Below are 7,351 nucleotides of genomic sequence, written 5' to 3' on the forward strand. Positions count from 1 at the left end.
AGGAGAATGGCCAGACATGTTCCAGCTATTTAAAGCAGAAACCTGACTGAGAAGACGAAACCATCCACAGAGCAGACATGGAGACAAAAGGTACCTAAGAAAACTACAATCAGCACAGCAGGGCGAGGGACTAAAGCACAAACAGATAAACATATGAACACAAATCCTTTCTTAAAACAAAGACAGTCCAGAATACAAAACTAGAGATACTAGCAATAAAGAAGAGTAAACCGAGAACACCATGACTGTGAATGATCCAACAGTTACTTTATTGTTTCATACAACACAAAGAGAAACTGTTGCAAAGCTCTTAGTAATAAACAGAAGCTTCTTCTTTTATGGTCACAAAAGTGTGACAAATCATAAACACTTAAAAAAAAATAATAATGATGATAATAGTAGTAATTTAAAAGACTGTGAGTTTAAATTTCCTGAGACAGTGTTTGTTCATACACAGTGTCAGCAGCACTTAAAGAAAGAACAAATTCAGATTTGAAAACATGGATCAATCAGTGATTCCTGCACAGTTTATGCACTGATATGTATGTACACTGTAAAAATGACTCAAATGGCCTTCACATGGGAATATGGACCAAAATCTCCAAGGACTGTTTCCAGCAGCTTGTTGAATCAAGTCAAAAGGGTCCAACCAGTGCTAATGAAGCGTCCCTGAGAAACTGGCTGCTGAGTGATCCCAGTACAAGATTTTAAGGAGACAATCTGTGTTTGGACAAATAAAGAAAACAAAAGGATTATACTCATAGGTTTCAGTCAAAGAGCCTTTTCACACATTCTGACACATTTCTTTCAGTGTGTTGTGTCAGTGGTGCTTCAATTTTCTGGTTTCTTACCTTCCTGGTTTTGATTGCCCTTTCCATGCTGGGCTGTCTGGTTTCTTCCAACAGTATAAAGACACTGAGGTTAACACCGTGCATAGAAGCTCCATGTGCCATCATATTTAGGTTAAAAACAGTCATGAGAGGATCAAGTCTGATGTCCAGGAACACTCACAGTTTAAAAGAAAATACAGCGGTTTGAAAAGTGTGTTAGGGGTACAGCAGCACGACACTCTCTAGTTAACCCTGATTTTCCTAAAACGTAACCTGGATCATATTTTACTTGTTGACTGAAAAATTGTAAACTGGGGAATTCCAGGTAAGAAGCTGAAAATGTTTTGGTTCATGTTTCAGTTCTTCTTTGACAACAACTGACAGAAATCCCAGTTCGACCACAGATCAGAGCGTGCCTGCAGGGATGGGATTTGAGCCTGGAGTGGCAAACCTGAGCTGGACATCAGAGTTGTGTCAGAGCAGCATGTTCCAGCAAGTTTGCAGAACCAGTGATGATACTACAGGTTGTGTCAATGACATCAAACAAGGGCAGGCTGAATGCTCTGTTTTGTTCATTTTCATTCTAGGAGTTTTATTTCTCCACCAGTAGGGAACAAAAACACTCCTTTAAATCTGTGAAGTGACCACTGATCTGTTACTAGTGTCAAAGTTGGGAGATAAAGCAGCCCTGACCAGGCTGCACCTTTTGCTGGATTGAAGCACTGTTGTGGCTCATCTTGAACACTGGGGTGTTTTTAAGGACACTGATGCAGCCTTATCTTTAGGCTAGGACCTCCCCTGTGTGTGTTGCTATAATTCACTGTACCTACATTAGTAACCTGCTGTTCTCTGGTTGTTGTTGCCAGTATACAGCTGTTTACTCGTGGGGTGTGTACATTTGCACACAGTAGAGCTGTGTCAGTGAGAGCTGTGCCTAAAAGTGCTTCATAAATATTTTGACTGACTTACTATTTGTTTTGTGTTCATACTAACTTTGAGCAGAACATTGAACAAAAGCAGAGAAAAGTGCAACAGTTCACGTTGGCATGGGTTACAACATTGTCGGGGTTGGGTGAGAAAAATGTACTGCTTACATGTATTCAGGTTTCACAGTCTTCCAGGTCCTGGGAGCACGCACATCATGCTTGTACATTACAACGCTGAGCATTGCTGTTTGTCCATTATGACAGGTAGCCTCTGCACAACCTCATCCTTTGTTGCTTGGACTCTGTTTTTGTCCATCAGGTGGACCTGTCATCTCAGTGACCGAATCCAGTAAAGTGATGTTTCCATGTCCACGTATCCAAGCCTCAGAGATGAAATATCAGCTAATCTTCAATGACAAACCCATCAGTAAAGTCAGCCTGGATAAGGTCAGTGTGTGAGCTTGTAGCTTTCTTTAGCTGTTTCCTTACTAAGGACATTCATTAAAAACCTTTCAGTATAGATTTTTGTATCATTCAAATATGTTGAATTTCTGTGTCATAGGCGCTGGAGCACATGCAGCACACCTAGCCAGTATGCACCACAGTAATGTAAACAGTTTATGTTGAAGTCATAGTATTCATTTATGTCTCAGAGAAAACTTTGATGAAATGAAAGTCAGATTGCAAGAACTGCTGATCTCTGCCACACGGGAAAACCACAGTGTCTCCTCTGCACTGCACTGAGATCCCATGCAAGTTGGGGTTTCTATTTGTTCACAGTGTGCAGTATCACAATGCAGATGCACTGAATTTTGAAAGCTGTGAGCAATCAAGGCCGTGACATCGACATGTGATGGCAAGCTGACAATTAAAATTGCTGCATGGACCTCTATATCTATTTTTGTGAGGTATTACGCATCTTTGTGCGGAACATCTTTGGTCCCCGTCGTCGTCCCCTGTCTTCAAAAAGACACTTTGTCATTTGAAGCTTTGATGACAGAAATCGAGAGCTCTGTCTGAGACTTCAAAATGTCCCATAGGTGTATGAGCGGGGTTGAGATCTGGGGACTGTGATGGCCTTAGCATAGGAACATCATCACAATCTTTGTTGTCACTGTGTTTTAAGAACAATGACAACTGTATGCAAACCGTTCAGTGCAAGTGAAAAGAATCAAAATCAGAAATACTTTATTAACCCCGAAAGAAATGATGGGAAGGACAAACTGAGGAGGGAGAAGCTGTACCTGTGTTGGGTTACTGTTTCATGTTGAGTCAAAGGCTCTTGGTGACATCATACGTCAGCATATGGATGAAACAGTAATCAGTGGCTGTTGGTATAATATTCCTTTAACTAAATGTCAGGCTGACTTCTTTAGAAAGCTGTATTACAGTTTCACTGACTGTTAAACCAATTTATGTGGTTGCTTCAGATCATACCTCCCCCACAGACCCCCAAACCCACATGTGAACTTCAAATTCAACTGATTGATGTAAAAATTCATGCAAAAGATCCACAACAGTATGTGCAGAAAGACATTTAAGTAATGTTTTACATTAAATTAAATTTTATTTCATTAATGTAGTGTCACAATATTATATATATATATATATATATATATATATATATATATATATATATATATATATATATATATATATATATATATATATATATGTGTGTGTGTGTGTGTGTGTGTGTGTGTGTGTGTGTGTGTGTGTTGTGCATAGCATTATATACATATTGTGAATATACAATGTCTTTTCAGTGTTTTCCTTGTTTTCTGAAGTGTAGTTTTTATTTTTTCAGGTAACTCACATTTTAGTTTGAGTTATTTGTCTTTAGTGTGGCTGAACATTATCACCTTTCTTCTTCTGTAAGCACGATAAAGGTCAAGTATAGAAACTGCCACCCGTGATCAACAGCAAAATCCCTGTAAATAGCACTTTAAGCAACATTACTATACTTGTTGCAGTCAGTTGGTCAGTATTCATAAATCAGTGTTATGTATGTTATGTATATTTTTAAGACATACACATAAACACATGTAACTTATTTTTAATTTCTAAATGTAACGTCTCTCCTATAATCAGGATGTGCATGACTGGCATGATTGTATCATTTCACCACACACAAAAAGATAATACTGACGTCACTGAGCTCTGTGTCACACACTTTCAGACTATATATATAAATTCAAATTCAAATTCAAATTTTATTTGTCACGTACACAGTCATACACAGTACGATATGTAGTGAAATGCTTGGACAACTGCTCGTGACCTAAAGAAAACAAAAAAGGAAAAGGCTATGAATAAGATAGGAAATAAATATGAAAAATTAAAAAGGGTAAATTTAACTAGGAAGGAATAAAATATAAATTAAGGTTAAAAATGAAATAACTGTACAACACAAATTAGAATGAAGGGTAAATTTAACTGGGAAGAATAAGATAAAGATAAATATATAAATTAAAGTTGAAAATAAAATAACTGTACAACAAAATACACAATACACAATATAGAACTATATAAGAATGTATGAAGAAATCTAAATATAAATAAATATATACACAATAACAGCAGCTGTACAAGTATTAACCGGAAATGAAGAATATAGTGACCAGTGTTGTGCAAAACCAAAGTCCAGAAAGTCCAGTGTGTGTGTAAGAACTGTATGTGTGGGTCAGTACTGTGTGGTGGTGTGATTATATATATATATATATATACTTAATGCATACTGCAGTAATTATTGATTACTCTTTCCTCTTGTATTTTCTCTAATATTTTGGAAAAAGCCTGTGTAAAGCCGGGTAAATGAGACATGTGTGGTAGATGAGTTTACTGAAGTCAGCCATCCAAGGCAACGGACAGAGCACAAGAGTGGTGAAGAGGAGGCAGGGTGACAGAACAATAGTAGCAAGAGTGAAAGGGGAGGTTTACCAGATGTTAGTGAGAGCTTTGATGTATGGTTTGGAGATGGGGGCATTGACAAAAGAGACAGGATACTGGACTGGAAGTGGCAGAGTTTTCAAGATTTTCACTGGGAGAGTCCAGAATGACAGGATTAGAAATGAGAACATCAGAGGTTCAGGTTGAGCAGTTTGGAGAGGCGAGGCTGAGATGGTGTGGACATGTGCAGTCTGAGCACATGACAACCATCTATGTTTAACCCATGTGTGAACCTAATGAGCTCTGCTTCTTTCAAACTTGCTCCTTTGAATTAAACATATAAAAAAGCTCTATAACTCAATGTTATGAGCCATATTAAAATGATAAAAGCATTTTTAATAGAAATGAGATTTTCAGTTAATCTGAACAATAGTTCAAATAAATCAACTCAGAGAAAGACGGAGTCACAGAAACAGCGTAGATAAGAAAAGTAAATATTTTATTTTTAGTTAATAAAGTACGTGCTCTATTTCAATCAGTGTGAACATTCAGAGGCATCCATGCATGAGCTGATTGTGTGCTGCTGACTGGGTCTGTGGGGCAACAGTCTAAACATGGCTGACGAGGCTCCCGCTCTATGGCCACCTCGTCTGGTGGATTACAGTAACGCCTTACAAGTAACGCGTTACTGTAATCCAATTACTTTTTTCAAGTAACGAGTAAAGTAAGGGATTACTATTGCAAAAAAGGTAATTAGATCACTGTTACTTTCCCGTAAGCACACTGCGTTACTAAAACCGTGATTTTTCTGCGAGAATGTCTCACGACAGTGACGTAAGCGAGTGCGCCGTTCGTGACAACAGCTGTGTGCAGATCAACAATGGATCATATATCGAGTGCAGAGAGAGTATGAGCGTGCAGCGTTTAAAGCGTGGAAGTACTGACCTTACTTTGAGTTTGATTCCATAAAAAGGGACAAAAACATTAGTGTCCGCTGTGCGTGGGAAGAAAACTTCTTTTTACAGCGAAAAAACCCCTAAACGCCCGAGAAAGCACCAAATACGCTGCCGCTGGAATGTGACATTCACAGAGAAACTGCCGTATCCTTCCACTGACCGCCGCGGCACACCTGCCCCAGGGCAAACCTCCGCCTGCCCCACTCCTGCTCTACAGGTGAAAATAGAGCAACAGGACCGCTGAGTCTTTGACTTTTTTATTTGTTTTCTGCTGTTTTACTTGCGTCTATTTAAAAGACTGAGTGTAAACACAAAACACTACTTTATCTTATGTGCTGGAATGTGCAGAAAATAGGTTTAGATGTTAAACAAATTTCTTCCAGTCAGAGAATGTTGCAGATAATTAAATCTTTGCTTGATGCATAAAGTTTTAAAGTTTAAAAAGAGACGTTTTCATTTGATTACATTCTGTATGATGGATTATGCAGAAAAAGTAGAATTGGGCTGAAAGATCCAAGACGTCATTACCTATTTAGGGGATAAATCATGTTTTAAAAAGTAACTAAGTAACTAATTACTTTTGAAAATAAGTGATCAGTAAAGAAACAGGATTACTTTTTTCGGGAGGTAATCAGTAATTAGTTACTGATTACTTTTTTCAAGTAACTTGACCAACACTGCCGGTGGGACACTGGAAAATCCGAAACCGAAAAATCATCTCCTGGACGTGCCTCGGGGTCTCCATGTGGTAGGACATGCCTGAGACATCTCTCCTCGGCCTGAGTGACATCCCAGCCAGATGCCGGAAACACCTGGACTCACTCCATTCAATGAATTCAGTTGAAATGATGGTGAATGATTGCTTGTTTTCTTTATACAGAACCACACTGCACAGTTTGAAGTCACAGTGAGTGAGAGTGGGGTGTATTCCTGCATCACTGAGAAGATTTATCCTCCACCCTACAAACAGAGCTGTCAGAGAATCCAAGTCAATGTGACCGGTAAAACACGTACACACAAACTCATTAAGAAAACCATTGCTTTCCATTCTGTGTGTGAGATCATGAATTGTCTGATTGTCTCTATGTTTGTATGTCTTAGTCTGTGTGTTACCCAGGTGTCTCTTCTCTGTCCTTTTACCTCATGTATGTCCAAGTCCTCAGTTTTCCTCGGTGTCGTGCGAGCGCCTGATGCTGTGCGCTCTGTTTGTTCCATGTCTAGTTTCTTATATGACCGAGTTTGCTGCGTTCGGGTGCACCTCCCACCTACCTACATGCCAAATAGTGACATTAAGTGCAAAAAACAGTAAAAATGAATCCAGCAGTTATGAACCTGGTAATTCAATAATTTATCTGTTCTGTTTATTTTCTACATACAACCGCATAGAATTATGTGAGGTAAGACTGAATCCAAAAACTTTTAAATTCCTCTTGCAGAGTCTCACAAAGCTTAAAACAAAAACAAGTGCTGGTGAGTTGCAGCCTCCTGGAGTCTGGTTACGCTCTTTGCACATCACAGACTCAGATAAAGAGACTTTTCACACTCAGTCTTTGACTCCCTGCTTAATTAGGTTATTCGATCATAGTTATGCAGAGTCCCTGCAGCTGGTAGGACCACATGTATGTCTGTGTGGTCAGAAGATTGAAAGTCCCTGCAAACAGTATTGAGGACAGCAGAGGGTCTTCCCCACATCCAGGTCACTGCACAGGAACACTGTCTGAGCAGAACAAATACATTACAAAGTCTCTTC

This window comes from Diplotaxodon limnothrissa, linkage group LG16 (genome assembly GCF_057381915.1).
Source record: "Diplotaxodon limnothrissa isolate DT_005_m linkage group LG16, D_limnothrissa_male_GT1.1, whole genome shotgun sequence".
Classification (NCBI taxonomy): domain Eukaryota; kingdom Metazoa; phylum Chordata; class Actinopteri; order Cichliformes; family Cichlidae; genus Diplotaxodon; species Diplotaxodon limnothrissa.